Source organism: Acinonyx jubatus, chromosome C1 (genome assembly GCF_027475565.1).
Source record: "Acinonyx jubatus isolate Ajub_Pintada_27869175 chromosome C1, VMU_Ajub_asm_v1.0, whole genome shotgun sequence".
NCBI classification, from domain to species: Eukaryota; Metazoa; Chordata; class Mammalia; order Carnivora; family Felidae; genus Acinonyx; species Acinonyx jubatus.
The window spans coordinates 97,024,073-97,034,897 of record NC_069381.1 but is presented as its reverse complement, the minus strand read 5'-3'; the positions used below and the strand labels follow the sequence as shown (position 1 = coordinate 97,034,897).

The following is a 10,825-nucleotide window of genomic DNA, read 5'->3' as shown; positions in this document are numbered from 1 at the left end:
GGTCCAAGCCTTAAAGTCCTTGTCTCAATTACCCAGGAGAAGGACATTTCCTTTAGGGCCTTTCGTGGAAACGGAAAAGGCAAGCGAAGACATACCTGGCTGTGGTCTCTGTGCCAGGGTCAGCCTGATCCTCAACCTGCTGGAAACTGATGCAGTGTGAATGGGTTGTCTGACAGCCACAGATGGCTCTGACCACTCTTGGATTCAGCAAGCATGTACTGAGCACCTACCGCGTACCAGGACCTGGGGAGACTGTGATACACGTGGGTAGGGACTAATCCAGCTCCCACAAGAACATGAACTCTCTGATCAGGGACTACGGCCATCTCACAATGCCTGGCACACAGTAAGTGCTCAAAAAGTAATCTTTGGAGTGTTTGTTTATTTGTTGGTCATTTACATGCCATTTACATGTCATTTACTTGAGATCCTTAAAGTTCAGGGACAGAAGCAGAGCTACACAGGGCTGGAAAGAGCTCTTATTAAACCAACATGTGCCATCAGAATACAATCAACAATTTGGGGGGTGGGGCATCTAGGCTTATATTCTGCTTACATCATTTTAAATTTCCCTCTTACACACCACATGAAAAAGAACCACAAGTGCCCCAAATCCTTTTGTCCTTCTGGGTGACGCCACAAGTTTGCACACAAAAGCTCCGCGTTCAACAACCATATTCTCTGTTATTCTAGAATTGTCAACTTCATCCCTAAATTCTCAGGCAGCTATTAGGTAAGAGGTAGGGCCGGTGCTTTGGAACAAGTTTCTACATGACACGATTGATGAATGAATTTGTCCTATTGTCTGGAAATTCCTTTGTTTATTTGACGATGCTAATTTCCTAACGCATCACCCTGAGTCTGATGCCGCCTTTGCAGAAAGGCCATTTATGGTGTCCCCAGTCGTTTGCACCCACCTCCAAAGTGTGTTCAGCCACCAGTCTGTATCTGAACAACTCAGAAGTGGAAGAGCCTTTGCTGGGAAACAACGAGGTCATACCAAAGCTAAAGCTGACTTTTAATTTCTGGGGCTTTCTTCCCACCTCATCCTTCTCAGAGTACGCATCGCCGGAGTGAACTTAGGTATGGGGGCAAAGGTGAAAACAGAAAGAAGTGAAGACCTCAGGCCAATATGTGTGAAGGGGGTTGGAAATGCCTAAGCAGAGCCTCGCTGTGTTCAAGTGACCTGCACTGGGGGTAAAGGGCTACTCTTGGATTGACAACAGAAGTCACTCCTGGGTCTCACTAAATCCCAGTACGCGAGGGTGACTTTCGCCTGTATTGTGCTGCATGCCTTCTCTGCTTCTCTCTGTCTCTGTCCCCACATCTGTTCCTCCTTGTGACATCAGGCACAGGGTGGGGGTTCAGCATACAATTTATTCAAGGGAGAAGTGAAGACATCTGAAGAGCTGGACCCCAGAGGGAGAGGGGGTGTGAATTTTCAAAGACCTATGGATCCCCCAGCACATTACAATCAATGATGTACACTTGGTGAAAAATCTGCCTTGCTCCTTTGGGGCTGGGGTGGGAAAGGGCAGGCTGTGGATCCAGATGAGCTCCCCTGTCAGGCTCTGAATCCAGGAACCCAAGAAATCCCAGAGATCCTGTCTCACTTAAAGTCCACACGGTGAGGATAAAAAGGAATTTGTTTAGGGCCTAAGGCTGGGCAGAGGCTCTTTCTGCCTAGATCAGTTTAGAGTGACAAACTCTTAACAAAGCTAAAGAAAGCTGCAGACCCTCTACCCAGAAAAATCCACACATCAAACACAGCCATACAAATTCGCCTACAATTTCAGAGGGATCAGTGATCGCAGCAAGGAAGCTTCTGGAATCTGGGCCCTTAAGTTCTAGCCCTGAATCTAAGTCCTGCTGCCTAAGTACTCTAGCCCTTGTCCCCACGCCCGACTTGCCCCTGCCTGGGGGCCTTCTAGCTGGTTCTGGTTTTCCGAGACGCCTCCTTCCCTTGAATCAGAGGAGCCCCGCACCTGCATCTCGCCAAGCTTCCCTGGGTGCTCTTTTCTCCCCGGGCGTCGGGTGGCGTCCCAGGCGGAAAGCTCTCTTGGCTTTTCTCTCTGGCTGCTAGGAGCAGAGGCAGCCAGAGAGCCTAGGGCACCGAGCGTGACGTCGGGCGGACCCCGGGAGCTCTGGCTGCAGGCGACGCGCGAGGCAAGGGCGGGGAGGTGCGGGGAGCTCCGGGCAACTCCGCCCACAACGGCCTGCTGGCCCTTTGGCGTCCGGAGCCGGTACCCCCGCCTGATGCCCCAGAAAATCCCCGTCCAGGCTTTGCGCGCGCGGCCCCTCCGACCCCCGTGAGTTTCCCTTTGACCTCCGGAGACTTGAACCCTTCCCTGGCTGTGTGGAGCCGGCCCTCCCGGGAGCTATCGATCTGTAACACCCAGGACCCCTGATAGCCCGACACCTCCGCCCACCAGAGCAGGTGCTGGGCCGGGGCTGGGGAGGGTTGCAGTGGGGGGAAGGATTTGGAGTGAGTGACTCAGGAGTCCGGGAGGAGGGGCTAAGAATTCAAGAAGCTTGTGTTAGAGCAGCTCGGCGCTCCTGCACAGCAGAGAGCGCTGGGAGCCGGAGGGGAGCGCAGCGGTGAGTCAGGCTGCCCCGAACCGAGCGCGGAGAGGGGCGCAGCGCGGGCAGGGGGCGCGGGCTGGCGCGGTTGGGCTCCCCGGGAGAGAGTGCATGGGTCCTGTTTTGGCGAGATCTCCGGGCACCCCCGAGGCTCCCGCGGGCTGAAGTGCAGCAGTGTCCCGAGTGGGTGTGGGAGCGCGGGAGCCTGGGCAGGCGGGCGAGTCCGGGAGAGCAGCGCTCTCTCTCGCTCTTTGGTCGAGGAGTTCCGGGTCTCCCGATGGCCCGAAGTCCGGGAGGCATCCCTGGAGCCTGCAGTGGCCGCAACGGCTGTGCCAGGGACTACCAGCTCCAGGGCGAAGGGGACCGCGCGCAAGTGAGGGAGCGCGAAAGAGCGTAGAGAGAGGGATGCGCGGGCTGCGAGCGCGCCGGGAGGGGAGGAATGGTGGTCTGCGCCGCGGCGGGCGAGTGCGCAGCGCGCGCGGGCTGGTGTGTGCGCGGAGTCCGGAAAGTGCTACGTCGCCCCCAGGTGAGGGGATGAGCCGGGCAGGGCTCACTGGAAGCGGTGCAGGGAACCGAGTAAGGGTCCTTGGGCTCCTCCGCGAGTCGCTGGAGGGCTGGGAGACCCTAGTGAGGGCCCCAGGGCTCGGCAGAAGGAGCCTGTGCACCAGGGGACCTCCAAGGAGCCGCGCTGGACCGAGGTCGCCAAGGCTTAACCCGGCTACTTGGGTCACAGGCCTCACCTCCAGCTGTCTGCTGCCAGGTGTAGGAGAAGCTGGAGGGGTGGGGCGGGCAGCGCCTTGGGTCCAGACGGCAAGGACAGAGGGGAGGCAGAGAGAGGACTCAGAGGTCAGGAAGCGGCATCTTTGGGTCAACACGAACAAGCGGCTTAGCAGTGTTTGATTACAACTCTCCTTTCAAAAAAAAAAAAAAAAAATCTCTGAGATTCTCATGGAAGGTGTTTTCTGCTTGAACTTTCTCTTCCCTTGTGACTTGAGAGATTAAAAAAGATCCTGCTTGCTAGGCTGGTTTTTCCAAGTTGTTCCAGGTTGGAAGTTGTAACAGTTTGAAGGATAATTTATGGGTGTTTCATGCATTAAAGTGTGTTACAGCAAAGCCTGTTGGGTGCTGTGGGTATTAAGGAAAACTTAGTGCACGTTCCCAGCTGGAAACCAAAATAGTGCTCTCCTGGGTGCCTCTGCCCCATCTGTCATCTGAGGCCAATGGAAATCCTGGAGAAAAGGTACTTGATTAATTGTCCTGGCTCCATCCTGTGGGCACACCCACTGCCAGGGCCAGCCCCCTCTTCCCCTCCACGTGCAGGGCCAGCTGCCTTCTGCAAATTCACACATGGTGGTGGAAGGCCCACCAGTGACACCGTTGCATGGTCTTCAGGCTCTTGAAGCTGCCAATTCAGTCCGCTGGAGGGGAATACTTCTCCCTCCCAGAGCAGCACAGAAAGGGCAGCAGCACTTGGGCCCTGCCCGCCCGTCTTGCGCAGTGTTTTCGGTTTTTTACGGAACGTCTGAAACTTGCTCCCTCTGCAGAAGAAAGGGCTACATCAGATCTGGATGGGCGCCTTCTGTGGATCTTATTCTGGAATAAGTCATATGTCAGCCTCGGCAACCCAAATGTCAATCCATGTTGGGCAGTGTTCCCGGAGGTTCAGAGGGGACTGCGGACTGGGCAGAGAGGGCGGGGAGGAGTGGTCTGGGGGCTGGGGCTGGCGCTGCTGGCATTGACTCGCTGAAGAAGCGCGTGGTGTTCCTCATACTTGGGTCCGTCAGTTGCAGGGGGTGGGGTTCGCGTCACGTGTTGCCAAACCCCTCCTCCTTTCCCCAATGTTTTTATGCAGGTGAAAGAAAGGGCAGCCTTGAAGGGGAAAATGTTAGGAGGCACCACAAATGGTCCCCCAGGAGCGTGGGGACCCATGTGTTGATGGACTTGTAGGAGTCCCTCAGAGGATTTTATAACCAGCTGCTGGGGCCACCCCTTCCCTGGGCAGCCTTGTCACCCCTGAAGCAGCCCAAGCCTACCAGCAAGTGGAAAAATTGGGTCCGCTGGGGACAGTCATCCTAGTCTGGGTGACTCTTCCTGCACCTTTAGTCCTTCTCAAAGCAGTGAGGTTCTCACCTCCTCCTATTACCCACCCCTCGTCACCCCCAGCTGGGGGCCCAGAGGGAGGTTTGACATTCTTCTTCTCCTCCGTGGAGAAATTCTGGCAGTGGCCAGGACCAGGAAGGGGGCCCCGGCTGCCTGCCGACATCAGCAGGGAGGGTAGGGCATGGCAGGGCAGGGCTGGAGCCTGAGGGAAGTTTCTCATCGTTACTGAGATGAAACTGATGAGAAAGTCTCACCTCTTCACTTTGCAACAAGCACTGAGCACTCCTGCGGCACAGTCGAGTGCCCTTTGCAGCGGCAGTTGCATTGAGCTGCAGAGAAATTACCAGGAGACGTCCTACTGCTCTTCCCTACTATGCCTAGAGTGGAGGCAACGCCCAAACCCCTGAGCCAACATCAGTGCAAGACCAGGGACCAGAGCCCCAGCCATTGATCTGCTCCCAGTAAGAACTGGTAGGGATTTCGGGGTCCCGAGCAGGCCTTGGAGACGTTTGCTGGCAGCAAATACTCTGCTCTTAGGAGGCAGTGGAAGGTTTGCTGAGGATTCACTTAAAATCTCTGGGTATCAGGGGCACCTGGGTGGCTCAGTCGGTTAAGCATCTGACTCTTGGTTTCTGCTGAGGTCATGATCTCCCGATTTGTGAGATCAAGCCCCTTGTCGGGTTCCGTGATGGCAGTGTAGAGCCTGCTTGGGATTCTCTCTCTGCCTCTCCCAGTCACGCTCGCTCTCAAAATAAATAAATAAAACATTTAAAAATTTTTCTGGCTAGGTCTGAGCAAAATAAAACCTATGTTCCCAGAGGGTTTCTCTTTCTTTGACTGGCACTTCCAATCTTGCAAATCACCACCTAAACTGTCAGCTCTCAAGCTCACCCAGTCTTGAGAAATCAACTCTATGATGGACCAGTGTCACAGAACAGTTTATGGTGGCATTAAGCATTAGGCAGATAAATGTAGGTGGAAGACCGTTCCCCGACCCACTCCCAGGGACCTTGCGTCTTGACAGTGAGCACACGGTTGACATCCTAACTCCAAAGAGCAGTAACACCAGGATGGCCCTGAGGCAGAAATGCAGCTGGGGAAACCAAGGCTTTGGAGTCATTGGCCTTTAGATCAGGTGTGCACAGGGATGGAACTGTCACTGTTAGAACCAAGGAGGCTAGACCTTCCGCCACAATGATTGGCCAAGACCAGAATAATGACAATATACAATAAAAAAGAGTTTCTCAAGCTTCCTGATGGTTTTTATTCTTCTTCTATTGGCTGCTTTACATGTTTTTGAGGAGCCTCTATAGACCATTGGCCTCAGACTCTGACATAGTAGGAATCAGATTGAAACACTGAGATGATCTCTTGACATTTTTTTGCTGTATTGTGGGCAAACGTTCTGTAGTAGTCCTGAGTTGGGAGACAGGAGAGAAAAAAATCTTTGTGACCTTGAGCAAGTCACTCAACCTGTCAGGCTTCACTTTTCCAATCTATAGGACAGTTGTATTGAATTAATAGTGTTTCCCAATGGGACTTACTTTGGGGACAATTCTTGGTTAAGGGTGACCTACTTACATAATGCAGGAAGCTTAGCATCCCTATCTTGCCTGCTAAATAAATGCCAGAAGTCATGGCGACAACCAAAAATTCACCTCCCCCACCCCCGCCACTGCCCCTCATATATGGGTAAATGCCTATTAAAAGGATAATACTCTTCTCGGTCAAAAATTCCCTTGGGAATTACCAATAAGTGCCTTTCTTCCAGGCCCCACTCTCGGGGCCTCAATTATTTAATCATTGACTTGGGGCTTCATCTCCAAGAACCAGCATATCAGTCTCCAGGAGGCCATTGGCAGGAACCTCAGTGCTGTGGTCCCACCAGGAATCACTCTGTCCCTTTTGTCACTGGAGTATGACTACAAATGACCCACATGAAAAGAAAACCAGCAAGAGTGGGGGGAAGGGACAGGTGGTATTAGAGCATGGCAGCTTTCCTTCCCTGCCATATGCTGTTAAAAACACAGGCAGACTGCTTGCCCCGGGTGTCCACAGCTCTGGGAGGGAATCCTTCCTTCCTTTACTAAATGGATCACACTCTGGCACCAGGAGGTCCCTTTCCTGAATGAGAGAATGAGAAGGCAGAACCCTCTCCGGCACTGCCGGCACTTAATACAACATGGGGCCATGTTGATAGCAAATTAATACAACTGTGCCCAAGCTGTGAGAATAAATGGGAATCAAAAATGTGACATTTGATTGAAAAAAGTCAGCCAGCAATGCTACACTGGAGGGGGTGGTGCTTGGAACACTGGGTTTATTCTCAAGGAGAACAGCTCATGTTATACTTACGCCCGCCCCAAGCTCTCACTGTAGGACAAAAGATGGAACCGGTTGATTATTCATAGTGCAGAGGGCTGAAATGAATGCCATCTTGGGAGAAACACCTGCTTGCTACACCCCTCCCCCCGCCCCCAAGTAATAGAAGAGGGCTGGCAGGGTTTAGAGTTGACTCTTAATGAGGGGGTGGGGGAAGGACATAGGAGACCTAAGGAGATCCCTGATGAGGCCAAGAATGGTCTGGTGATGCAGTCTGTCAGGTGGGACCAGCAGCAGTGGCTTTTTAAGTTGCCCAAGACTTGGGCCAACCCCTTCCACATGCAGAGAGTCTTTTCATTAGTAGTAGGATTAGTCAGAGTCAGACAGTCAGGGTTTTCCCGAAAACTGACCACGAGGCAAAGCAGTTGGAGATGCTCTGGCACCTTCCTGCGCTGGCTTCTGCAGGTGGAGGGTTGCAAGTGCAAGGACCTGGCTCCCGAGTCAGTGGGAGGGAATGGCCCAAGCCACCCCACATCGAGGGCAGTTAGGATCCACCACTGCCGGAATCGTTTCCCAATAACCACTTAGTACAGATGGGCTGAGTCTCCCAGTTCCTCTGGCTGTTCCTTCGGTAGCCGGGGTTGGTGACGTGCTCGTGTGTCTGCATTCTGCATGCTGTCCCCAAGGGAGCTGAAGGAGGCCCGGCTGTCTGTTAGAAGCCATGAGCACTCGGCCCAGGTGGGTGGTGGAGGGAGGTCCTGCCTCCCCTCAGCACTGTGGGTCTGAGGCATGGACAAAGTGACTTGCTTTTCAATCTGGTGACACGCCATCCCATGTTTGGACTCGGGAAGACCTGACTCAGAGGCTGAGTCCCTGGGCTACCGCCTCATCCTTGTCAATAACCAGGTGTCGGACCCCCGAGGTGTGTGGGAGATGCCAAGAGAGGCAGGGTCCCTTTGGACGGTGGTTTTGAAGTTGGAGCCATGCTGGGCTCTAACTGCCTACGAGATGCTGGACTAGGTGACACAGGTGACAGAGGGGAGAGGGGTGACCACCCAGCAGAGAGAGCTGCAAGGGGTCACCTGTGGTATGGCGTCCTCTTCCATGAAACAGAAGTAACAGTAGAGTAGTACCCGCTCCTTCGGGCTGTGGTGCGTAGTAAGTGGGACGCATGCCAGCACCTGCCGGGCATGTGGGAGGTACCGCGCAGGCACGACTCTCCTTCCCTCGTGTTCTCCCTCGGAGGGACTCATCTGAGGAGGTCATCCCGTCATGCCTTTTCACTTCAGGTCAGACACTATCAGCTTTGCACTTTTTCCTTTTCAAAGTTTATTTATTTATTTTGAGGGAAGGAAGGGTAGGGAGATTGGGAGAGAGAGAATCCAAAGCAGGCCCCACACAGTCAGCACAGAGCCCGACGTGGGGCTCGAACCCACGAACCATGAGATCATGGCCTGAGCCGGAGTCGGACGCTTAACCGACTGAGCCACCCATCCTTACGCTTTTGAGATCTCTGCGTCTCTATCAAAAACTTTGCTGCATGGAGGGAAGAAATCTCTTTAACAGCATTGAAGGCTTTTCTAAGAACTTACTCACCTATATTTGGACCTTCTGTAATTAACATACTCATTTTGATAGAATTTTAACCAAAGCCTTCATTTCTGAATTCTTTTTGCCTCATAACGTCCAGGGGAAAGACGACGCGAGGATAATTTTCTTTCAGAGGCCAACTTCTCAGACTTTTACTTCAGCAACGTTAGGCAGTGCTCTCTAAATAAGGCATTTCTTGAGAATGGCCATTTGCACTGGCAGCTTTAACAGTGTTTTGGTTCCTTACCCCACATACCAATGCCTCCTCCTCCAACCACTTGTGTCTTGGGGATTTTATGTATCTTATCAAGTTTACAAGAGGAGAAAGAAGGAGGAAGTGAATTTTTCTATGACAGCAGGCCGGTTGTGCTTCTCCCGACCAAGGGTCCCTGGCTGAGTAGCTGTCACTGAACCACCTATAGCCTGTGGTTAAAGGGGACACAGCCCCCACCCCACTGGGGAGGCAGGTCCCCCAGACATCAGGCCTGTGGATTGATTTTCCTTTTGCTCAGCCTCTTTATTGAGGCACTAACCAGGGAGATTGGGCATGATGGGGGGGGGGTTCACGATCCATATAAATCATGATCCCATCTCATCAAGGAGTTTGCTCAGGAGTCGAGATTGAAATGGCTTTACAGGCTCATCAGATAACATAAGTGAGGTAAGTCCAGAGACTGGTGGGGACCACGGTGAGCTCCAGAGTGCACCCCGTCCAAAGGGGACAAGCCATCTGTCACTTTGCGGGATTGTAGGGCCAATGTGGCCAGGTCTTCCAACTTTTCAAGAGAAGTCAAAACTTTGAGCTTAAACGTATTATGTCCTCACTTTCAAAACACCCATGCAGACCCAACAGAATCTGTCAGCAGGCTTTTTTATCTTCTCAGTTAGATTAACACACTTGGAGCAGTTGAGGGCAGCATGAGGATGGGACCAGGGGAGCTAGCTGAAGAAGTGCTAATGTGGTGGCTGTAGGAGCCCCAGGAGGGGAGCGGTCTGAATGATGTGGTGCACTCCAGGGGGGCTTCCTGGAGGTGGGGGGTAGGGCTGGATATAGAAGGAACCTTGGCACACAAAGAGACAGAACTAGCTCCCGATCCCATGGTTCCACCTCTTATTGGTTCTCTGACCACGCTCCTTAATCCCTGTGTGCCTCAGTTTCCTCATCTGTAAGAGGGAATCACAATGCCAATCTTAGCGGGCACTCGAGAGGTCAGAGAAGTGGATGCTGGAAGGCCCAAACTTAGCCCAGAGCCTGCAATGCAGGAGTGCCCAGTAAGCCTGCTCCTCAGGCTGGCTGGGTGGGTGGGGGTTTGGCCAGCTCGGGGGGCTTTAAGAATACAGAGCCAGAAGCATGAAGGAGAAGGGCCCCTCACTGAGCTTTGTGGATCATTGCTTTGTAAGGACTTGGGTCTGTCGCTTTTTCTGCCCCAGAAAAAGGACAGAAGGTGTAGTTATTTTTCTCATCTCTCGCCCTCCTCCTCTTTCTCCCCACGGCCTGTGGCCACCTGCCTACTTGTTCTCCATCAGGATCCCACCCTTTTAAAAACCTGACCTGAGCCACAGCAGAAAAACACAGCTCTACTCAGTAAGAAGGAAAAGGACTCTGGGAGGCTGTATAGACACGCACGGCAAATATTCAAGGAATTCTTAGGAATAAAAAAAAAATTCGTAAATCTGGATTTTTGCATGAGGCCATCACAGGAACATGTTTTCTCAATTAGCATGCACATTGCTTGGAGTGAAGTCACCGAGTCCACGGCTCATCAGGGCTGACTCGTGCTGAGCCATCTGATCTGGACTTCACTTTCCATGACCTGACCCTGATGCAACCAACCCTGTCACTGTCCCTAGCTGTCGAAACAGATTTATCCCCGAAATCCCAGACCAGGGTGGAGACACACACCCTCCCCTAAAGAGCAGTCCAATTTCAGATCCTAGGTGTGCTCACGAAAAATTGAGAAAGGCAACGTGAGTCTTGACGGTGGGTTGATGGATTCCCCATGTGACCTTGTGTGTTTCTTTCCCTCTGGCATTATTGTTAGGTCGTGAGCACACACTGCCTCGTGAGGCGAGAGGAGTCCTTTAGGCTCCGAAAGCAGTGAAAAGAGTTCTTTTGCAAGCATGCGTCAACTGCCTAAAATATTGTATTAGCTGGTGCCTGAGATCAGCGGTTATGTTTTCTGGATGATTTCCTGGACTGACTGTTCTCCAAGCAAATGGCTTTGTCAGATAT

General features: G+C 52.7%; 1 protein-coding gene across 2 annotated transcripts in view; it reads left to right on the top strand.

Annotated features, from left to right (window-relative positions):
- Positions 1-2,167: 2,167 nt before the first annotated feature.
- NGF (nerve growth factor) overlaps positions 2,168-10,825 on the top strand; it is a 53,760-nt gene continuing 45,102 nt past the window's right edge. Inside the window, exon 1 of one of the 2 annotated variants that reach the window (XM_027058275.2) lies at positions 2,168-2,437. The gene's annotated coding sequence lies outside the window, so the exon portion shown is untranslated. Of the gene's footprint in view, positions 2,438-2,485; positions 2,599-10,825 lie in introns of those variants that run through there. The other variant, XM_015066163.3, reaches the window with a different exon arrangement.